At 37.0% G+C, this 25,632-nt stretch overlaps 1 protein-coding gene across 1 annotated transcript in view; it reads right to left on the reverse strand.

The window, feature by feature from the left end:
- LOC134541566 (neurogenic locus protein delta) overlaps positions 1–25,632 on the reverse strand; it is a 505,174-nt gene that overhangs the window by 384,705 nt on the left and 94,837 nt on the right. Inside the window, exon 2 of the mRNA XM_063385081.1 lies at positions 21,374–21,436. The gene's annotated coding sequence lies outside the window, so the exon portion shown is untranslated. The remainder of the gene's footprint in view (positions 1–21,373; positions 21,437–25,632) is intronic.

A 25,632-nucleotide genomic window follows, 5' to 3' on the forward strand; every position in this document is an offset into this window, starting at 1 on the left:
TCATTTTGACTAAAAAACTCATGTTCCGAGTAGTTTTACTACCCACCTTCATATTTCCTCATATGTTATGTTGTAAAAGCAACCAAAGTTGGTTGTAGGTTACGGAATGCTCACTCACGATCTGTTGAAAAAGGTGTGCTACCCTAGATCTCAAGAGGAAGAACATTGACCTTATTTAAAAATTTGCGAATAATATCATGGCCTAGCAAGAATCACAAGATAATCTATTCTCATATTAGCAACCATCATGTATCAGTTGTCTGTATATGCAGTCTCTGTTGTCTGTATAAGTAGACAATGTTTTGTGTGGGATGCGGGATGCTCCCTAACGATCGCAACAGAAGGAGGGCTTCGCTAGAACTCAAGGGGAAGGGAAATCTTCATGTGTGATAGCTTTTCCCATTTGTTTCAAGACATAGTAATCGTCTGATTAATGAACTTTGGTTTTTGTGTGATTTCCACCTGTTAAAATTCTTTTTTAAGTGTTGATTTGATAATATGACTTCGGAAATTTATACTAAACTCTGAATAAAATTACCTGTCTTAGACACCAAGGACAATGCAGTTTGTCCTTCATGTTAATGCTTCTCAGCTGTCTCAAAGCTTATTATTTGTCTGAATAAAGTTATTATTTTTTAAATCCACCTTGATAAAAATATTGTAAGTGCTGATTTATTGACAGAATTTCACTGATTAAATGTAACTCTGAATAGAAATGACATGATTCATTAAGTAAAAAATTCTTCATGCAGTGCTAGATCTCTCACAAATAATCTGTAGCACTCGGCGAAAACCATCAGATGTCTAGTTAGGTATAATCAGAAACACTTGGAGAAAGCCATCAATATAATAACAAGAATAATCTGAAGCACTCGGAGAAATCCATCAGATGTCTAGTTAGGTATAATCAGAAGCACCCGGAGAAAACCATCATAATATTGTCAAGAATAATCAGGAACACACGGAGAAAACCACCATAATATCGAAAAGAATAATCAGGAGCACACGGAGAAAACCACCATAATATTAACAATAATAATCGGAAGCACACAGAGAAAACCACCATAAGTTTTCTTTGATATCATAAAAATACAGAAAAAAAAATTTAAAAATAAAAATAAATTAATAAAAAATTTAAAATGACAAAAAAAAATAAAAAAAAATAATTAAACAGATTCTGCTAGCTTGTGAACTTCTCATTGTTGAGCAAAGATATAGTTCTAGTACAAGCCAGAATTTTATTTATTTTTTTTTATTTTTTTTGTCATTTTAAATTTTTTATTAATTTATTTTTATTTTTAAATTTTTTTTTCTGTATTTTTATGATATCAAAGAAAACTTATGGTGGTTTTCTCTGTGTGCTTCCGATTATTATTGTTAATATTATGGTGGTTTTCTCCGTGTGCTCCTGATTATTCTTTTCGATATTATGGTGGTTTTCTCCGTGTGTTCCTGATTATTCTTGACAATATTATGATGGTTTTCTCCGGGTGCTTCTGATTATACCTAACTAGACATCTGATGGATTTCTCCGAGTGCTTCAGATTATTCTTGTTATTATATTGATGGCTTTCTCCAAGTGTTTCTGATTATACCTAACTAGACATCTGATGGTTTTCGCCGAGTGCTACAGATTATTTGTGAGAGATCTAGCACTGCATGAAGAATTTTTTACTTAATGAGTCATGTCATTTCTATTCAGAGTTACATTTAATCAGTGAAATTCTGTCAATAAATCAGCACTTACAATATTTTTATCAAGGTGGATTTAAAAAATAATAACTTTATTCAGACAAATAATAAGCTTTGAGACAGCTGAGAAGCATTAACATGAAGGACAAACTGCATTGTCCTTGGTGTCTAAGACAGGTAATTTTATTCAGAGTTTAGTATAAATTTCCGAAGTCATATTATCAAATCAACACTTAAAAAAGAATTTTAACAGGTGGAAATCACACAAAAACCAAAGTTCATTAATCAGACGATTACTATGTCTTGAAACAAATGGGAAAAGCTATCACACATGAAGATTTCCCTTCCCCTTGAGTTCTAGCGAAGCCCTCCTTCTGTTGCGATCGTTAGGGAGCATCCCGCATCCCACACAAAACATTGTCTACTTATACAGACAACAGAGACTGCATATACAGACAACTGATACATGATGGTTGCTAATATGAGAATAGATTATCTTGTGATTCTTGCTAGGCCATGATATTATTCGCAAATTTTTAAATAAGGTCAATGTTCTTCCTCTTGAGATCTAGGGAAGCACACCTTTTTCAACAGATCGTGAGTGAGCATTCCGTAACCTACAACCAACTTTGGTTGCTTTTACAACATAACATATGAGGAAATATGAAGGTGGGTAGTAAAACTACTCGGAACATGAGTTTTTTAGTCAAAATGAGAAAAAAAAATCTTTTTTCGTAAATAATTGATGAATGTTCATACATAAAAATACGAAGTACCTAAATAATACTTTTAGTGGCTATTCAACCATTATGGAGTACGTACAGTCTAGTGAAGGTACGATATTCAAATATCGATCTCGATCTGAAGGACATTGTACATACTGTAGCAAATACTTTGATAAAAGCTATAATGCTCGTAGCCATGAAAAGAACGATTGTGTTAAAAGTCCATTCCGTCAAATACAAAGTTGTGGCAAGTGTGGTAGGCGGATGACACGAAGAGAGAATTTAAAAAGACACTATAAAACTTGTAAAGCCAAGCTCGTTCAGGAGATAAAGTACATAGATGGAGACGATATGCTCGGGGACAGTATGTCTTACAATGAAATTGATCGACCTAGTCTTAAAAGCGATTGTGTTAAAATCTCTCCAGGTCTCGAGAAAGGATATAGCTTAAATGGTGTTGGAGATATAAGTAAGGTAGAAGATAATGAAAGTAACATCTCCAGAAAAAGTGACAAGACGTCTTATAGTAGACTTCTACGGACTTTGGAATAATTTTTTGGAAAATTAGCAAGTAAGCTTGATGCCAATGACGGTACTCCAATGTCAATAAATTCGAAATACTGGGATATGCAAGATGAAGATGTCAGTGTGTTTGATAAAGATGTGGGCAGCAGCGATGATGATGATACAAATTATCATAATCATTATTACAAAGATTTTCAGAATATGTTCAGCAAACAATCGAAGAAGATGGTGTCATCAAGTGAAATTGATTATATATCGTGGAAAGACCCGAACGTGATGGTGAACAGGTTGCGACTTTTACTTGTTTCGCAAGATGACGAAATTTTATCAGTTATCAAAGAAACGTGGGCTATATTTGATGAACTTAGAATTTCAGGGTATATATAATAAGTTAGTAATGTGTATTGACTGATGAAATTTCATACTTTTGTATTTTTGATATAAATATAATTTTAAAAATTGTTATTAAAATGTGTCGTTATTCATGCCCTAATAAAGTTCATGTGTTTGCTACTTTAAAGAATTGAGTTGTGTATGAATATATTTATATATGTATCTGTGTGTGTGTGTGTGTGTGGATGATGGAAAGTTTCCATTTTACTGTATGTAGATGATGGAAAATGAGTGTCGAAGAAGGAAAGAGTATGTAGAATTAAGTATCGATGACGGAAAATGAGTGTTGAATTGAGTGTCATCGATGGAAAATGAGTGCCGAATTGAGTGTCGATGATGGAAATTGAGTGTCGAATTGAGTGTCGATGATGGAAAATGAGTGAGGAATTGAGTGACGATGATGGAAAATGAGTGTCGAATTGAGTGTCGATGATGGAAAATGAGTGTTGAATTGAGTATCGACTATGGAAAATGAGTGCCGAATTGAGTTTAGATTATGGAAAGTGAGGGTTGAATTGAGTGTCGACTATGGAAAATGAGTGCCGAATTGAGTTTAGATTATGGAAAGTGAGTGTTGAATTGAGTGTCGATGGTGGTTAATTTTCATTTGTGTGAATGTTAATGATGGAAAATGAGTGTTGACTCAAGTGCCTATGATGTAATATGAGTGTCGATGATGGAAAACGAGTGCCGAATTGGGTTTAGATTATGGAAAGTGAGTGTTGAATTGAGTGTCGATGGTGGTTAATTTGCATTTGTGTGAATGTTAATGATGGAAAATGAGTGCCGAATTGAGATTATATTATGGAATGTGAGTGTCAGTGATGACAAATGAGTGTAGAATTCCTTGCATCCAGCACTGTGTATGTGTGTCTCTAGGTTCTGAAGGTTCAATGGATTCCTGGTCCTATATAAAAGTAGACTTTGCTAACATGTTCACTGTCAGGCTTATTTAATTAGCAGTCGGCATGCTGTTAAATATTCGAATGTAAATAAATAATAGGATGTTATTTGACTTCTTTTAGTTTATGTGTGCTGGGTGTAGTCGAGTAGGCTGATATAAGTAAGTGAGGAGCTTAATGTAGAATGGTCATGTGTTGTCGAATATGTTGGTGACCTACTGTATGTGCATAAATCGAATGCTAGTGGTCTGATAATATTTAGGGTTATTTACGAAGATTTTTATCGATGTGTGCTATGACAAGCTTAAAATGTCTAGTAATCTTGTAGAGTAGGTCTCTTGTTTCGGAGACTTTTGTCATAAGGCTTAACAAGGATCGAATTTGAAGGCTTTGAAAATGTATGGTACTGGACATGACTTGGCTGTAGCTATATCAACACTGAAGGTCCTCTGAACTGTAGATGAGAGGTACAAAAAAAATTGACTTTGGACCTAGCCTGGTATCGTATAAATTATTTTAGTCATGTGTTGTAGTCATTTGAAGTCAGTTGGATGTTATGTGTAGCTCTACATAATAATATTTAAATTTGGGTACCTACTTTAAATTTTGTTTGGGTTGTGAAAGTTCCATTGATTACAGACTCTTGCTCCTCTATTAAGTCTAAATTAACCGTGTATGTAGGATGTGTGATTAGTTGATTGTATATATAATTTAAATTCTCATTCCTTGAAATTCCTAATTTTTTTAAGTAATAGCAATGGATGATGTATTGACTTGCGTATTATACAAGCGGACACTGTTATTTAAGCGAGTCTTAGACAGCAGGTCCCTCAGTCCACCTCTTGTAGTGGTACAGTGCAGATCTGATGAATTTGCTTGTCTGCATATAAGTCCGATACATGAATATTGATGTGTATCCGAACTCAATGGTAGCAACGTCGAAATCGGTACAAATCCCAATGGTGACGGGGTCACCGACTGCAGAGATCTTGACGGAGGGTCTCGCGTCTTCACCGGGGTCCCTGACGACGGAGGTGATGATGATGAAGCAGATCACCATGACAACGATGAGGGCAGCTCCAGAGATTCCGATGGTAACGAGCCTACCATCTCTAGAGATCTCAATGATGGCTGTATCTACTGTCTCTTCACTCCAAGAGACTTCAATGTGTGCATTAACGAACGAAGAGGAGACTACAATACCTGTAACTACTCCGCATTTGGTAAATAAAACATTTTGTGAGCAATTCCCAGCTTCTGCATCAGTTGTGTATACATCAGATTCTTTGGCATCCAGTACAGATGATCTGTCAATGTCGACTGGGAAATCTCCAGCTCGTGCAACATATGGGACTTCGTCGCCTACAACAGCAGTGCACATTGAAAGTAAGATACTTTCCGAGCCGTCGGTGACTCAAGGTCTAACGACGAGACATCTGTGTACGTACTGTGACAAAAGTTTTAAATATCGTCAACATGCAAGAAGACATGAAAATCATGTCTGTAGAAGAAACGCTAATCGTGAGACATTTCCGTGTGACCCGTGTGGTGTACATTTCACAAACAAAAGTAATTTGATTAGGCATTGTAAAAGCAAAGTTCATTTGCAGGTTGTACATCGGGGAAGCAATGGTAATTGCGATGAGTATCTGTATCAGTGCTGCTACTGTGGTAAACGATTTGAACGACTACGAAGTACACGCGTCCATGAAAAGCATGGCTGCAGAAGAAATCTTGACCGTGTAAAATTTCTGTGTGAGAAGTGCGGTATACAGGTTACACGAAAATTTTACTTGAAAAAACATTATAAATTTTGTAAAGGAAGGTCTCCAGCATAATTTCTGGCCCTATAAGGTGTTACACTCCTGAACTGATGTATCGTGATCTGTATGAATTATTTGTATTTTGTCACTCTTAATACGAACTATAATAATTTATTTTAATAATATTGAATGTCGCGCGGACTGAGAAATGTAAAAAATATATACAGTGTCAAATTTTATTGTGTATAAATGTACAATTTTAAATAAATTATAGAATTAAATAATTTTTTATTTATTTTTCCCTAACCTACATCGTTTATCTTAATGTAATAAACTACATGTGACACGTAATTTAGGTCGGGTTTGTAATGTCCGTTTTGTCTTGTTTGTGTGTATTATTTTGTTTTACCAATAATGATGAAGACAGTTTTTTGCTAAAATTATTTTTGTCTGAGTATGTCATCTGCATTCTTAAGATTTTTTTTTATGGGAGATGTTTTGGTAAAGTGCTGGTGCAGGTAATGCCGCAACATTAGAGCAAATCTGACTAGGAACTTGATTTATTATTTTTGGGAAATAATTTATTACTTCCCGAAATAAAACTAACAGACTTGTGGGAAATTTATGGTCTTAAATTGTAACCTGTCATATATTGGTGTATACTATTGTGGTGATATTAAAAAATTAATGAGTGTTAATCAATTGACCATACTTCGGTGTAAGCTGGTGCACTGGATGGGCTGTATCTGTAAGATTCTGGATACTTGGTAAGCGGTTCTTCGTCCAGGTTACTCACTCCTTCGTTGCTGATTACTAACATGAATTTTTACAACATGGAAAAAAAATTGTATACTGGCTAAGGTCTTGATTAAAAATATTTTGACGCTTATAATTATCAGAGTATTGAGTATGGTATGTGGAGTTCGACTTCTCTCGTATATGTGCTACACATTTATTTTTGTAGGTAGCAAGATATACATTCGTAGGCTGATTTTCTGCTCTGGTTCGGTGATGTATACTTTGAAGTGGTTCCGGCTAGTACTTTACGTATGCTGGATTATGATTTCACTGGAGTTTTACGTGTACTGAGTTGGAAGGCTAGTGGTGTGATGTATGCATGTCTTGAACAAAACATATGAGTGTCGCAGCATTCTGCTAGCTTGCAACTCCCGCGCGAGGGGTCAATGTTCATTTGCTGGTGATGGTAGGCGTGTCTCGATCGAGAAGTCTCTGCCTCTATCCTTGAGAATTTTTTTTTTGCGGTTGACGTGCTTGAATTTATGTACTTTTGACTAGTCGCACGTGAATAAGTTTAAATTCGTATGCATTGGAACATATTTTCTACATGAGGTAAGAAAAATACATAGATGCTTCAATGACTGAGATAGGTATCGAACACATGGTTCTTACCCTATGAGTGACTAGCACTTGTTTGACATATCTCCACTAACCCTCGTTTACTTTGCGATATAGATGGGACATGGTTGTTTTCAGACAGATGCTGGTTAAAATGCCTTGGACAAAGTGTCCTTTGTAGAAATTACTATGTGTGGTAATTATTTTAGTCGAAGTAATAATTTAATAAGACATGTAAAAATAGCGTGAAGGTTTTTATAATGTGTAAACAAATTAATGATAGGATGGATTTGTATGTAGAAATGGTGGTATACTACATCTCTTGAAGAACACTGCATGGTATATATAATGAAAGACTCTTGGGCTCAAGAAACTATATCTACTATAGGTGGAAAGGATGAAGCGGTTCCTATGATTAAATGAAAGGAACTTTGATGATTTTTGTTCTATATAATTAAATAATTTAATTGGGTTTGGGATGATGGGTTGACGGATTAAATAATATAACTGTACACACTAGCTTTTACAGAAAATGAGAATGGAGCTCACAAGATCATAGATTGCGGGTAAATCACTGACAACTGAAATGTGGAAACGATATCATAAAATGAGTGATATTGATGCAGCTCATGGTAATATTGATGACAGCTATGATGATGATTTACATCTGTGATAGTGACACGGACGTGGAGATTTTAAGACATATAATATTATTAATATAGAAATGATGTAAGCCGTAGCACGCCGATCGTGACGAGAAACAATTATTGAAGGATGCTGATGGTTTCGGGAAGACTGAAACTATTGGAAGTATCAACGCCTTGAAATGTGAAAATACACTCAAGCCTATATTTAGCAGATACTCCATACTTTGTAAAAATAATGGACTCCTAAAAAGGAAGCATGAAGGCGATGCAGACACTTCGACATTGACGATAACGAGTTCTTATACGGTAATCTGGGTGAAGACGATGCCTTCTACGGTGATTGCTACAGTGACTCTGAAGCTGGCGACGTGATCGAGGACTGTGATGCAGAACCTAAAGCTGACAAGACCGAAGAATGTGGTGGTGTCCTGAGACCGAAGCGATAGAAACGTCGTGATATAATAAATAAATCTGATCAAGCTTGTGATGATCACTGGCTCGATGATGAAAGTAACCCTGAGGTTGGTGTTAAAACGGAGGACAGCAGAGATCAGAATATTTATAATAAACGTGCAAGGATGATGGTGGCAGAAGAGATTGATTCCACATCATGGAAAGATCCAAACATATTGGTTGACCGGCTAAGACTGATGGTGGCATCTGTTCGTAGAGGAAACTACTCGCATATCGTGGAAGTATCGATCATACTTAAAGAACTTCGGAACGCTGGCTCCATACATTAATCATTTGATTAACTGTCATGTGTGTACTAATGAAAAATAAAATGAATTATTTATATTTTAAAAAAGTATGTTTTATTTCTTGTATCCTGATTTCCAAATAAGTCTGTGTTTCCGCTACTGTATGTGTGGTCGTTCCGTTTCCTGTGTGTACTGTGTGTACGTTCCGATTTCCTGTGTGTACTTTCGTTTTCCTGTTTGTACATTTCGTTTTCCTGTGTGTACATTTCGTTTTCCTGTGTGTACATTTCGTTTTCCTGTTTGTACATTTCGTTTTCCTGTGTGTACATTTCGTTTTCCTGTGTGTACATTTCGTTTTCCTGTTTGTACATTTCGTTTTCCTGTTTGTACATTTCGTTTTCCTGTTTGTACATTTCGTTTTCCTGTTTGTACATTTCGTTTTCCTGTTTGTGCATTTCGTTTTCCTGTTTGTACATTTCGTTTTCCTGTTTGTACATTTCGTTTTCCTGTTTGTACATTTCGTTTTCCTGTTTGTACATTTCGTTTTCCTGTTTGTACATTTCGTTTTCCTGTTTGTACATTTCGTTTTCCTGTGTGTACATTTCGTTTTCCTGTGTGTACATTTCGTTTTCCTGTGTGTACGTTTCGTTTTCCTGTTTGTACATTTCGTTTTCCTGTTTGTACATTTCGTTTTCCTGTGTGTACATTTCGTTTTCCTGTGTGTACGTCCCGTTTCCTGTGTGTACTGTGTGTACGTTCCGTTTTCCTGTGTGTACATTCCGTTTCCTGTGTGTATTGCGTGTTTTTTCCCTGTGGTTTTTGTTATGGTTGAATGTGTGTGTCGATCGTTCGTTTCATGTACATAGTAAAATTTTTTAATTGCTGTAAATTGTGTGCATGGTCAGAGCGGTGTCCTCCGCGCAGTGTTTCTTGGCGCGTCCAACGGAGAAATGATAGTAGCTTCCCCCTCCATGCGGTCCTGGAGGGGCAGGCGGGGCTATCGCTTCCGTCGGTGAGCGGAAATGCTCTTACGAATTTCTACTCCTTCCGCCTAAGACGCACACGCACGTGCTTTGTGGTCATCACCCGCCGTATGCGTGGTATACATTCGTTTCCTCTCCTAGCACTGCTGAACTGTATTCATGTAGATGTTTTTATAAATGTAGAAAAAATTTGTTTTATATATATCCCTTTTTTATAAATGTACACCTAATTATTTTAAATATCAATTTTTTTTATACGTGTAACTCTTTATTATTTTAAATATGAACTTTTTTATAAATGTAAATAACTTTTATATTGACGCTTTTCCCTGCTACTTTTTTTATAACTAATAGTATTTAAAGTGAAACAAGAATATTTAATATTTTTTTTAAAACTTTAATTTAGTATAGTGATTGCGGATTAATATAACATACACACATAAATTGGATTAATTTTATTTCCAACAATTCCCCGTCCGGTACCAGACGATTACAGAGGACGCATTACAATGATGAAGTGTAGTTCATTACATATAGTTCTGATTGTATATTTTCTTTATAGTCTTACACACCACATATAAATTTTTATGGGTGATAAAAAATATAACACGTAATTTTGAGTCACTGCTGATTATGATTATTTAGTTCACACTTGATTCAAATAAAAAGTTTTGATATAGCTACGGAACAATAACTGACGCAACAGGAGTGACAAAACTTGAACACTGTAAATATTTCACGCTATACTTGTCGTCACGCAGATCACTGTTCTTCTGTGGACTCTGGTATGGAGCGATGACTATCCGTACACTTCGACACGGGATGATGATGAGGTAGCGATGACGACGGTGTAGACATTGTAGAACTTGACATTCGGCGTGATGCAATTGACGATAGTGGCGTTAATGGTCTCGACGGTGTGGGAGATGACAAAGATGGAGATCCGTCACGAGATGTATCAGGCTCTCGGGCAGCACCAGCAATGGTTGTGTGGGACAATGACGCCTCACGTGATGGTCCGTGGTTCACGAACTGACGAGAGCCCGCCTCTCCAAACACTTGACGGGCAGACTCCACTGGTGAGAGGTCACGATCGGGGGATCGACCCCGTGGCTCGTCTCGCGACCAGCGACGTCCCTGTCGTCTGCAGCACTCGATGTCATACCAGTTGTGAAGGTACGTTTCCTCGTCTTCTTCATCGCTCATATCGTCACTACGTATTTGCGTCGAGGACTCCAGCATCCATGGGTCATAGATTGATTTTTTCGTTGACATGTTAGTTGCTGCAAGGACCACGATGCTGGTGAGGAGGAACTGAGGCAAAAACTGACGGCTCCCGGGTCCTGCGCCCGGTATTTATACTTTAAAACCAATTAGGGGTGAGGAGGAGGGTAGGGATGGGAATGACGGTAAAGTGAGGGAGGGAGGGAAAAAAACTAGAGTAGTGGTGGTGGAGGGTGGTTATTACGATAAAAAAATAATAATAAAATAAAAAATGGGAGGGTGGATCGTCGTGTGCGAAAAAAATAATTTTTTGGGGGGTGGAGGGTGTTGAGGGGGGGGGTGGAGGGGGGGGGTGGAGGGGGGGGTGGAGGGGGGGTGTTAGTTCGTATATGCATTGGTACCAGTGGTGGGGGCCAGTTTGCCAGCACCCACCTTGGGGGCAGGATCGGTCGCCATTTTTAATTTTTTGACCTCGTCGGGTTCGAACCGAGGACTCCAAACTCCGTGTCGTAAAAGTATATTTTTTATAAATATTTTATTAAAATTTTATTAAATTAATTTTTTTATAATTTTTAAAAAAAATTTCATTAAAATAGGATAATAAATAAAAAAGTTAAAGATGGCGGCCGTAACGGAAAATGCAACGGTGACGTCATCATCCAATATGGCGGAAATCACATCGCCTGAATTTTCGAGAACACAATGACGTCATCCAAAATGGCGGATCCAAGATGGCGGATCCAAAATGGCCGCCGGGGTCAAGGTCAAGGTCAAAGGACAAGGTCACAACCATCCAAGATGGCCGCCGTGACGTCACAATCCAATATGGCGGACCGACAATCACAATCCACACCCAGAACCCAGTGCCAGAACATACATTCCTATACTACTGTTGTGAAAAAGATAACCGCCATAAACTTCAAAAATCACTTCCGAACTGATAAATAAAATTCAAACATGGAAAATCTCGGTCGAGTTCGTAAATGGGCAATATCCGACCGAATGGGTAGAAATGGGGAAGGTTTTGTGAAAAACAGTAAAATCGCTATAACTCACACAATATGATTAATATCACATCCTTTTGAACGTATTATAACTCGTAGCCGTGATACCAAAAACTTTTGTCTAGATATATTAATGATACGACCATTCATAACAGCAAAGGGTGGAAAAAAACAAGGGTTGAAGGACAAAAAAACAACATATTTATGTTCATAGGCACACCCAGGAATTCGTTAAAAGTGTTTGTAAATCTTGTTATTTTTATCTAAATATTTTGTCCGAAACTTTTTTTGATAAGACGAACCATTGCTGCAAGGGGTTGAAAAAATCATAAAATCCGTACCTTGCACACTATTAAATCCATTCCTTGTACATTATTAAATCCATTCCTTGTACACTGTTAAATCCATTCCTTTTTATTGAAAAACCTAAAAATAATATACACAACTTTCGTCCGAAATTATTTTTTTATACAACTAACCTTTGCTTACTGCAAGGGGTGGACAATAACAGGGATTGAAAGATAAAAAAAAATCATAACTCCATTAATATGCACACTATTAAATCCGTTCGATTTGTTTGTAGACCGTAAAAAGATTATCTAAAACTTTGGCTAAAACAATTTTCGATGATAAAAACCATTATTGCAAAGGAATGAAAATACCTGGGGTTGGAATAAGAAAATAAATAAAACTTTCCTACCATGCACACTATTGAATTCATTTTTATTTTTTTTTTAACTTTCTAAATATTGACAAAACCTATTGTTTAACACATTTTTATTAAACTAAACATTACTGCAAAGGGTGTAAATAACAACGTTTGAAAGTAAAAAATAATTATTACTTTCTTTAATAGATACCTACTATAAAATCCGTTAGAATTTATTGTATGAATCTTAAACTTCATCTAAAACTTTGGCTGAAACAATTTTTGATGAAACGAATTACTACCGTAAATACAGGGTTTGAAATTTAAAGTAATTAAAAACTTTTTTAGTATCAAATTCGTTCGCATTTATTTTAAACCATCCTAACATTATCTTAAACCTTAGTGTAAAAAACAAATTTTTATATTACAAGGTATGAAAAATAGCGTTTAAAGGTCAAAAAATTCAAAACATTACGTTAGTCGGAATGAAATTCGTTCTAAGTTATTAAATGCTTGATACATTAAGTTAAAAAAATTTCGCCGCGTGAAAAATGAGCAAATATTATATCAATCTTTTATAAAATTGGAGAAAACACATATTTTATGTATTATGTATATCAAGTTCTTAAAATTTTCCAAAAATTAATAGAAGTTTTCAAAATATTTCCCGAATAAATAGGTTCTTCGAAATCTACCCACACCGGTAGGCTATGTCAAATGGGATTTTGTTTGTGCAACAAGTTTCCCCCAATACATTCTGAAATGAAATTCTGCATACGATCCTATTCTTAGCTGATTTTACATAAAATAAATGTTCCACAAAACTGCTATACACAGGTATTATACGTTCAGTCCAAAATATAATTTAACCAAGATTCCTTCGTGCAAATACTTTCTGATTGAACGTATATGTGCAAGAAGCTTAGCCTCTAGCTTTTTGTTCTGTTAGCCGAAGTGCAATCCAGCGGCTCATTAACTTAATGCCTCTCCAGATCATTATTTGATATTAACGTTGTGCATGGTTGCCAACTATGAGTGGTTAAACATTCATAGATTGAAAAAAAAACAGAGACGAGAACTATAGTGCACAAAAACAAAAATTGGTTGTCTGTAAAGTCGGTTTACGGACGATAGTTTAACGTGACAACGTCATAACAAAACATTGATGAAATGATTGCATACTTTTATGAATAAAATTGAATCATTTTTATTGAATTATCACTATTTTGTATGGATACAAAGAAGGAGTGAAATGAAATCTACAATTTAATTGATAATTTTACTTTTATTTGCACTCATTATTTCAAATATGTTTATTACTTTAAGGAAGAGATTATTTTAACTATAACTTTTATACATGTTTGCTATTTATCTTCTTCCAATCTGTGTTATTCTGTTAAGGATAGGACGATGATAGGAAAAGTAGGAAACAAATGGGAGTGTTTCAAGTTTAATGTGCCTCGAAAAAGTAAAATCGATGGTTGTTTTGTTCCAATCGAGTGGAGGAGAGATAGATGCGACGCAAGCTTACAATGAGCGTAACGGGACAATGAGCGTAGCGGGACAATGAGCGTAACGGGACTATAAGTCATCCTTTTTCGTGCGTGCAGCCGGCTTTCATCGATTTATTAGACGTTGTCACGTCAAAAAAATATTTCGCATACTTTTTGCATGATTAGCTAACAGAGTTGCATTTCTAAGGTTTTTGTACAGTTTGGATATTGAGAATGAAAGTTAATATGTATAAAACTGGAACTTTTTAGGCTTAAAGTCAATTTTAATGCCTACTATATAGTATGATTTAGTTTCTTTCTGAAAAAATTGTTAATCTTGCCTATTTTTTCAATAGCCTCAGTAATTTTATAATTTTAAAAGGTTAAATATGATTAACTAGATACATTTTTCTGAAGGAATTAAAACCATTTCGGGCAGCAGCCACAAGCTTTGCCTTCAAACACAAACATTTTCTTCTCATCCATATTGCACAAAAATGTTAAAATTTCAGTTTTTCCAGTTTAAAATGAAAAAAAAAAGTATTCACGATATATATTTTTTCCATTTTCTTGATGTTCGGCCACTCAAAAAGTCTCCAAGTCTACCCATGGTAAACGTAAATATAAAGTAACGCCCTGGAGCGGACGGACATACCCTCTTCAGGGCTGTATCTGTGTTTGTGCGACGCTCGCTGCTTGTAGCCCTTCATCGCCCCCCAGCGCAAGGCTTTGAAACAGCGCATAGAGCAGTTGTGTTATCTGAGCGGTAACCATCCAATTATAAGGCGAAGAAATGAAGATAAGGGCGTAGTGCGAATTTCTTGAGTGTTTTCAAGAATACATACAGTTTGTTTGATTCCTAAAAAATTATTCTGACAACACGCGTTTCAACCATTTCCACTCTTCTAAAAAATACCGTTTTAAAAACGGATTACTGAAACAGAACTACTCATCTGCCCTAATGCTTCTCGTTAACAGACCCTGACGGGATATCTTCCAGCAGTTTGCAAATCGCATGGTTTTTTCCTGAAGCTGTGCGCACCGTGTGTGCGTCCAGGTAGGCGCGACCCCTTGAAGTCTTCAATACTGTACATTTCCTTAAATGCCTCGGCAACGTGAGTCTGTACAAATTATTGTAAGTCGTGTTTGCGTTAGGAATGTAGTTTTATGTTTGATTTATTAAAAAAAAAATTCCTGTTTAATATTTTTGATTGTTTTATAAACTTTTATTTGTATATCAGTACATTTCGACTTGTGTTGTGCCTCATTTCATTTAGTAGGAGTATTTTTTTTTTCCAAAATAATTTTTTTTTTGTTGGATCAAAATATTATCTGCAAGAAGGGAAGGGGATGATACTTATGTTCCCCCACCCCTTGCTCCATGTGTGCCGCCGTTTCGCCACCCTCTTCCCCCTCCCCCGCGACAGATGTCGCGCCCCTTCGCACCCCGGAGACCCGCTGCTCGCGGCTAAGTGGATCGCGTCGTAAATATGACACATCGCGCAACAGATGCGGTTCATTTGCGGGGGCGCCTACTCCGCGGAGATAGCCGAGCCCCTCGGGGTCTGGGGGGGGGGGGGGGGTCCGCGGATACGACTCCTGCAGGCGGCGTGGTTAATGGGACCGCCTGCTGCCTGCAGCCTGCCGCCTCGCCGTCGGCCGACCGGAAAATTAGGATCGCGAGGTGACAGCCGCGAGGCGGTACATCTCTCTCTCTCTCTCTCTCTCTTCAACCCTCGTCTCTTCTTCGCAGTTCTGTGGCGGAACACCCGTGGGCGCTTGTGCAACTGTCTCGTCTCAAGGTCCCGTCACACTGTCGAATATTCGCTTCCAACACCTTCCAATGTGTCGCGTCAAAGTTTGAGAGTTGTGACTAGGGACCGGAAAAATTCGCGGATTCAATGACCTCTAGGATAGCCTCCATCATCCTCTGCATTTCTCAAGTAAACACGCGTGTTCGTTGGGTACTAAATTGTGAGGCGTCTCCACTGGGTAGCTTGTGATTCGACGCTTCTTTGGTCGATAGTCTCTCATTGGCTCAGAGAGTTCCAGTTAAACTGCGAGCCAATAGCAGAACCAGCAGAATTGTACACATGTTTGAATTTCAGCCTATCACGAGATGAATACGCGAATTTTTCCTGTCTCTAGTTATGACGCCACCGAACAAGTGTCTGTTTGATGTGGGATGACTAGGGACTGGAAAAATTCGTGGTTTCGATGACCTCTAGGATGGACTCCACCATCCACTATGTACGCGGGAAAAATTACACCTACTCATTGGCTACTGACTCGTGACACCTGCTAACTGGGATGCTTGTGATTCGATACTTCTTACGTTGAGGGTACATTCATTGGCTCACAGTCCTTCAGGCAAACTGTGTTACAATCACTGAAGCGGCAATAAGTTACACGCACTTGGATTCTAGCCTATCGCGAAATGAAACCGAGAATTTTGCGGTCTTTACGGATGACCATTCCATCGTGTATTTTAGGATGGGTTCTAACATATCTTGGATGTCGAATGCGATCTGCCGCAAACAAGATCGTGCCTAGCGAAAAATTAAAATGTCATCGAATCTTTAAAATTGTGAAACACAGATGGCCGATTAAGGAGGTTATATAAGTAAAATAACTTAAATGATTTTTATATGAATGTCAAGTGCTAAATAATTTTACGTGTAAAAAGAAAATTTTATTTATATAACTTAAACAAAAGCACTGAACTTTTATTTCAAAATGTAGAGAATTTTACTGTAAATTAATTTATACATTATCAAAAATTAAAAAATGCAGAAATAACATAAGTTAAAAATTTCCTTCCAGTAATGAAATAAAAATTTTCAATTAAAAATTTGAATTAAAATTGATAAATTTGAGATAGCTCCGACCAAAAATAAACATGGAGAATGTGGCATGATTAAAAACATATTCGAGGTTATCTGTCCAAATATATTTTATGGAGAAAATGGGAAGCCAATTTGCGTCCAATACTACCCCTCCAACTTACTTGTCAAATATATTTGAGACAAATATTTGACAGAATGACAAGGCCTTTAGGAAGCACGCTGTGTCCATCTGTGTTGTCGTTGTGTTTCCAGATGTATCTATGTGTATTGTTCTTGTAGCAACTGTTTCGTTGTGCTACGATATTGTTCAAATTTTCTTCCCCGGAATTCTCTGTGCTTTCTATACTTTTAACATTAAACACCAGCTGGTTTGGACTTGTTTTTCTGTATGTTTTAGTATTTAAATTGGTTTATCCGTTATTCAGGTTTTCTCTATGAAATATACTGTAAGCTAACAAAGGAGTATGTACAAAATAATTTTATAACATTTTTTATCTAACACGATAAATAATTAATATTTTACCAGCACCCGAAAACTTATTCAAGGTTTCTGATTATGAAGTGATAAATTAAAATTTTTGAAGTGAAGCACTCTTTAGAGCCGGTAGGGTAAATGAAGTGATGACATCATCAGAGCGTAAAGGAAAGTTTCACGCTGAGGGTCACGAAAATTGCAACGGTAAATTATGTGTTTGTATTCAAGCGATCAAATTACTTGCAGAAAAACGCAAATAGAAACAGAAGCGCTCGATGGCATTTTTGCCTTAAAACACTCTTGCATACTTACTCTCTTGTATACTCGCATACTTGCTCACTCGTATAGTTGCTCACTCACATACTTACTTATATTTCAGCACTTGTGCACTTGCGCACTTGAATAGTTCCACCCTTGGAAACTTGCACACATTTTTATGCACTCATCTAAAAGCTTGTGTACTTACACAATTGTACACGTGTTTTACATACAGGATGTCTAAAAGAGAATATCCCAGTATCAATGGTGTAACAGTTTAATTTAGACCATTTATAACAAATCATACATGACATTGAAGGTAAAATAACCTAGTTTTCCTTACAAGTGTTCCATATGTGCACCTTTAGTTGTACGGCACACATCCAACCGAAATTCCAATTCTTCCCACACTTTGTCTCAACTCTGGCAAATCATTAGGTAGCGGCGGAACGTAGACACGATCTTTTATAAAGCCCCAAAAATAAAAATATCTCATGAGGTTATATCACGTGAACGTGGAGGACTGCGAAAAAAAAAAAAAAAAAAAAAGCTCCGTTTTCTCGACCAACACGACTAATCCAACGGTCGGGTACTTGGGATGTTCAAACACTCCCGTTAAAAGAGATTTCCAGTGGGGAGTTGCTCCATCCTGCCGCACAAAGAAAGTTTGCAGGTTCACCCTATACCAACTGGAGAAAGAGCCTTTATTCCGCGCTGCCAGCGAGCAAAACAAACGAAGCAATACTCGCGCAGAACGCTTACAGTTGATACCTTTGAATTTTGTAACTTTGAAATTATTTTACTGAACTGGCTCTCATTTCCGTCAAAATGACTTGAAATCACAGATTATTAATTCATAGGATGGAAACTTCATGACTATGCTCTCAGCTAGCGTTATACATTAGTATGCGAACCCTTTATTTATAAAATCATTTTCCTACACTGTTTAAAATTTAAAATTATTGAGAAATTTTCGTAAATGTACGGTTATCAACCGTAAGTTTATGGGAGTTGAGTTCACTTTCGTTTAAAAAGATATGCTGTTTTTTTTTTGCGCACCCAACAGATTTGCTACCGCTCTGTCTGCGAAGTCTGTGTCTGCGCCGGCGGCGAGGACACAGCGCGCCCAGACAGGTCATCCAGACGGCGACGTCCCTGGACACAGCCGCCCCGCCCCTGGTGGTGCTTCCAGCACTACACGCTCGCACACGCTCTGTACTCTCGCAAAACATTCCTTCGGAAACCAGTTGCCGAGAAGCTGTTTATAATAACGCAAGAAATATATTGTAAAACACGCGGCTATGGTTATTTTTTTTTTCATATATGAAATACGTTTCCCGAGATAATACTGTGGGCATATCTTTCAAAAAATTGGATAATAATATGATATTTTAATCGATGTTTCATTCGAGCATAATTGTTTTAAAACTCGGGAAAGATATCTGCATATTTGTTTTATATCGCTTATCATGTGCACTGTTAATAGATACTGGAAAGCCATTCAGGTAACTGGGACAGAACAAAGCACAAATTCCCAGGTATGAATCCGAACCCAGAATTAATGCGAACACTAGTTTTGTAGTGACACAGTTTTTTTTCATGTAAACGTAAAAGTTTACACAAACATATATACTCCTATATGAATAATTCTGTTCCATTTACAAAAAAATGTTTTCAGTGTACACACACACACGCTTACGAATAACAATCAATTAACGGAATTTCCAACAAAGATTTTTTCGTAATTTACGCCCGGTTGCAACATTAGATATCCGTGTTTCGTTGTAAACAAGTTGAACAGTCACGTAGAAGACAAATAATGTTTTTGCTAATGATTCATTTGTTTAGTTATGGTTTTTTTATATTTAAATTATTATCGTTGATTCTTTTTAAACGAAAGTGAACTTAACTCCCATAAACTTATAGAGATAACCGTACATTTACTAAAATTTCTCAATAATTTTAAATTTTAACAGTGTAGGAAAATGATTTTATAAATAAAGGGTTCGCATTTTAATGGATAACGCTAGCTGAGAGCATAGTCATGAAGTTTCCATCCTATGAATAAATAATCTGTGATTTCAAGTCATTTTGACGGGAATGAGAGCCATACCCGAACAGTTCCGAAGTTCTCTGAAGTTTGCCGATCGCCCGTGAAAAAAAAAACAACCTACTTTAAGGGTTTATGAATTTACGGTCATAGAGTATTCTAAATAATGCTAATCTAACCTAACCAACCTTTTATTTTAGTTACGAAAACCTAACTTAACTTCCTGAAAGAAAAATAAATTTATTGCACTTATTGTCTTTGGAACTATTCGGGTTTTTGTGGCTTTTATCCCTGTGAACTGTAGGCTATTCTATTTTGACATGAATTCATTGTTAAACAGTTGTTTACTCAGAAGTTTAAGAATGGCAAACAAAAAAAAAGTGTTGTTTCGCCGTGACAATGCTGCTATTTGAATTGCTTCTGCATCCTGCCTACTCACCAGGTGTACCGCCCGCGGACTACCATCTTATTTCCGAAACTCAGTACTTTACTGGGAGGACGAACATTTCAGTCAAATGAAGTACGTCAGTGACTCGAGCTTATGCGGCGAGGGTACGCGGGTTTGATCCCATCGCACCGACTCGTTGCTCATTTATGAGCACTGAGTGGTGTCCAAGTCTGTCATTATGAGGGTTCTGTCACCTTAAGGCTCACATGCACTCCATTTTTATTTTTGTTTGTTTTGTCATTATTATTAGTAGTGAGATACTTATAACATTTTTGCTCGATACCTCCCTAGGAATTGTTATTCTGCCAAGAAATATTTTCAACATATAGTAACATATATACAAAAAATAATGATAGGTGTAAAAAATCGCGAAAGTGGTAATAATTACAAACACTTGGCCACTTTTTACGACCATAATATTTAACTAGGTGAATATCTGTTGAAAATATGTTTGCCAGAAAAATAAATGTAAGGGAGGTATCAAGTTAAAAAAAATGTATAAATAGCCCTTTTATAAAATAAATTACGAAAAAAATAAAAATCCAACTTGGCGTATGAGACCGAGTCTTATGCTTATAGGAAAAACCGTGCTTCGTAAAATCCTGTAAATAAACAATAAAGTAGTTATGCAAATTGCGCAACACTACATGGCATGATCAAATTTTTTTAAACTCAAACACAAAATTAAAAGAAAGTATATATATTGACTAGTCAGTTGTATACAATTCCATAAGTGGCCCTCACTAATGAAACGTAGTCCACCGCTTCCATCCGTCAGGAATTCCGCATTTTGCAGTGGTACCAATGAAGGCATAGTATCTGCCGTGTAACTTGGCCTCGAGTCTGACAGTCCTCAAAAGTATTACAAGTAGTTAACGTATCTTGTTGTCAACTGTTGTTATGTGTTCGTGGATAAACATCATGCGCTGCTTTGCTAGCTGCATTTGGGGAATAGGCACCGACGGTAACTTCTTTAGAGAATTGTCAAGTTTGAGACAAGTTACGTGCCACAGACTTTAGCATTAACGAACCACCAGTTTTTTTTAATTACTCGGCAAACGTAAGTGAGTAAGATGGTAGAGACCAGAATGTTTCAATAACTTTTGTAGCATATTGTTTGCTGTATTTCTTCGTAAATAAAAGAAAGAGTAAAATTCAAACAAGGAAGTAAACTTGCTGACACACTGAAAGAAAGTGTGTACGTAAGTGAAAATGTGAAGCACGTGTATGATAACTCACCAAATGGTGCCAAAGAAGGTTTGGTGTTGGTCCATAGCTGCATGTCCGACCGCTATACGCCACCTGCAAACAAAGAGTGTTAGTCGGGGCTTGCTCAATAAAAGGTGTGTGATATATTTGAGCTTATTCTTCATACCAACGTGTAACTCTTGAGATATTGTATACACTGAAACCAGTGTCAAAATGTCTTGCCCTTCATTGTTTTTGTGATTATTGAATTCGCAATCAACCAGTTGCTGAGATATGAGAATATGAAAAACGAAAGCACTTGGGAAACTTAATCCTAATTAATAAAATCTACAGCTGCTATTGACAAACATCCTATTAATGTTTTTAAATTTCAGCCAAATTACGTTTTCTCTTATGTTATGTACAACCTCCTCCTCCCCCTCCCCCCCAAAAAAGTAGTTTTAACTGTATGGAAAATTAATGTGTATTTTGTAAAAGCCAGTAGTAGTACATTTAAATTAGTTTACATATTATTTTTACTACACAAAAGCGTGTAATATGCAACCTTGGGAAGTATAATTTAATAAAAAATTAGTAATAAAAAAATTAATAATGCGCAACAATTTAATTTAAAACATTTCTAGCTATGTGGCAGCCACAGTATAATTTTTGTTTTGGTGCAATTGATTGTTTTTTTCTCTGCTCACGCAGGATCACACGTATAACTGGTAACGGTTAGCGTGTTATACGACTTGCACCGGTACTTGGAGAAACTCCCGCCTTCCACACCGACTAGAGTCAACCAGAAGCCAACTCACAGTATCCCAAATACAACTCAGCTGCACTATAGCATGATCAGACACGACAGCCAAACAGAAGTGCTGATATTTCATGTGTCAGACAAACTTAGATAATGCAGAAGAAAATACAATATAACATATTTTTCTGGAGAAAATAATGTTAACGATTGTGTTTCCTTTCAAACATATGGACACATTTTATTCAGAGTCGTAAAATATCGTTGGCTAATAAAAAAACAAATTAATTATATGAAAATAAGTCCTACAAGAATATAGCCTTTCATTTTTAACAGAATAATTCATGTACGAGAGTTTCCTACCTCAACAAGAAGATGGCAGCACTTGTTACCGAAACTTGGGGAAAGTGTTTACTCATGCTTTGGAACAACCCTCTGAAATTTCAGCCATTTTGGACGCGCAGTTGTTTTTTAACAATCGTTTGCGTGAGTCTCTGCAAAACAGTAGTTGTTTACGAAGGTGATGGCCTCCTCAATCGAAAAAAAATCTCTATCCTCCGAGCGCAATTGTTAGCCTAGAGAACAAAAAAAGTCAATTGGTGTTAGATCTGGAGAGTGGTCGTGCAGTTCACCGTAATTCGTAGATTTTCGCCATGGCACCTGCTGATGTGTGAGATGGTAAATGGCTTGGTGAAACAATTTTTCTTTATTTCTGCAAATGTGACCTTTTTCTGCAATTTCTGCAAATGTGACCTTTTTCTGCAATTTCTGCTTTCATTTTATCAAGTATTAATGCGTAGTACGCTTTTGCCATGTTTTTGCTTTTTTAAGATGACTGATTAAGACGATTCCATGAAAACAGTCACCACCACTTTCCCGGCCAAAGGAACAGTCTTTGCTTTTTTTGGAGCTGATTCCTCCTTCGCAGTTTTTGGTGTCGTTAAAGTTCATCATCACCCAAGCTGGTACGGACATGATTGAATTCAGTTGCCAGAAATATAACTGTGGTAAATTATGGTGCACAGTCCTAGTACATTAATTTAGCGTAGGCGTATTGCCTTTCAAAATCAAACATTCAACGACAGCTCGATACTAAAATTTTCATTTACACAAAAAAATGCACATCGACTCACATATTTAATTATTAATAAAACAATTGCACGTTCAAAATGGCTACAATTTCAGAGAGTACATTCCAAAGCATGAGCAAACACATTCCCCAAATCTTGTGGACGAGTGCTGCCATCTTCATGCTGAGGTCGGGTATTTTTTAAGACAAGCCTCGTAGTCACGGATATAATATTTACATTACTAACGCATTCATTTTAACACAAAATTTGAAATTTAAAACAAATCTGTATAAACGGCTCGTCCGCTATTTTGTTTTATAACATTAGTCAATATTTTCTGACAGTCCTGAAAAAGAACCTGTTTGGACGTAGAAGTAAAATCATCGAATAGTCACAGGTTTTAACGTAGTTATTTATATTTACACCGAAAATAAACTAGTGACGGTTTCCCAAATTATAATAGAAAACATGGTTGGCAACACTTAAACATAACAAAATGATAATCAGTCAAGAATTTAAAAAAAAAAACTGACTTCCTACATGTACAGCAGACATTGGAATATACAGTATTTTAAGACTGCAGAGTCTTATCTTGCAGATCTTTTAACTCTGGATATTTTTTTTTATTCAGCCACATTTTCGCAAGCAATGTGCTACTAGAGAACATTCTCGATCGAGCAACCGCTAACCAGCCTCTCCTCCCCCCCCCCCCCCCCCCCCCCCTTACAAGGAACGACACACAGAAAGACGACTTCGAGGCACGCACGGCGCGCGGTGAAGCGACGTTTTTAAAAATAGAGGTTCGTCCTGGAGCTGTCCACCTCTGTTGCCACTCCCGGCGGCCTCTTGGCTCGTCCTGGCCTGTGATTCGTCAGGCGCCGACAGGCCCGTGAGACGCCACGCTATTGGCCTGTCACCTCCGGCCAGCATCCGTCCGAAACACACCATGTCCATAAAAGAATGTCCCACTTTCAATGGTATATTATAACAGTTCAATTTAGACAATTTAAAACAAATCATACATCAAATTAAAGGTAGGCTAACCTAGATTTTCTTACAAATGTTCAATTATGTGCACCTTCAGATATACGGCACGCACGTCCAACCTAAAATCCAATTCTTCCCACACTTTGGTTAACAATTCCGAAGAAATGGAAGCAATAGCCTCTTCGATTCTGTGTCTCAACTCTGGCGGATCATTAGGTAGCGGCGGAACGCAGACACGATCTTTCATGAAGTCCCGAAGGAAATAATCACATGGCGTGAACGTGGAGGCCAGCGAAAAAGAGCTCTGTCGTCTCGGCCATTACGACCAATCCAACGGTCATCTGACTTTTAAGCAAGTAGCAACTGTAACCGGTATGGACTTTTAAACGAAACGCACGTTGAACTGGAATAACAGATTCACTCTTAACAAATTGCAGGAGACAAAATGTTTTACGCCCAGGAATCTTAATTTTGCGTAGGTGGCGCTGCGAGCGAGAATACAACAAAGCAGCACTCGCGCATGCGTGCGCTTATCTAAAACTGTTTGAGTTACTCTTTAACTGTGACCTTGAACCAACACTCTACAACGCTTACAGTTGATACTATTAAAAATTATAACTGCGAAATTTTTTATGGACATTCAGTTTTTCTTTCGTCAATACCACACAGCTAGCCAACGATTTTCAGAATGTCTTCCTTCATCCGTTCATCAAAATATTTTACAAAGTAAGTGCTGACAACAATCAATGTCTTTCTCTGACATTTATATCAATGTTGTTTACTCTTAATTACGCGACGTTTATCTTGGTAGAATTTCAGGCTTCGAATTTACCTGCTTTAAAAATTTACCCACAAAAATCATTTATGAGCATCAGTGAAATAATATTACAAGAAAACCTTTTCAGCACACAGCAAACACATTATTATTCATTGCTCGCTCATGTTCAGCCTGTTTACAACGGAACACGAAGTCGGAATAACGCGCAGTTTTACGAAGGAGTATTCTTCTGAAAAGACGAAGAACAGTTCGTTTAGGTATTAGATGTCTTATCTTAGTTTAAAATTCTTAATAGTGTGGTTCACAGGAACTACAAGCCCGCTTGCGCTCGCAAAATAGTGAATGTCAAACTGTGTGGACAAATGTAAACGTCAATGTTTTATGGGAAGATTTCTGTATCTTATAAAGCTGCATGCTTATTGAATGTATATTGGAAAAAATACGGGCAGTATACAAGAGATGGCTTGTGTCGGTTAATTCTACGGGCATCAACTCTGTGGCTGTCTCCCCCTCCCCTCAGCGAATTTCCGTGTGCCTCTCGCAAATATCTAATCCTACAGAATTGTAGGGAAAGTATTTAAGAATATGCTGAGAGCAGATGAGTAGTTCTGTTTCGTTATATCGGTTACAAATTGTATTTTCAGGAGAGTAAAAATAGGCTAAATAGCCTGTATTTCATAGTAATGTATAGGCATGAAACACAGGGTACAGATTCTTG

This window comes from Bacillus rossius (assembly GCF_032445375.1).
Source record: "Bacillus rossius redtenbacheri isolate Brsri chromosome 4 unlocalized genomic scaffold, Brsri_v3 Brsri_v3_scf4_1, whole genome shotgun sequence".
Classification (NCBI taxonomy): Eukaryota; Metazoa; Arthropoda; class Insecta; order Phasmatodea; family Bacillidae; genus Bacillus; species Bacillus rossius.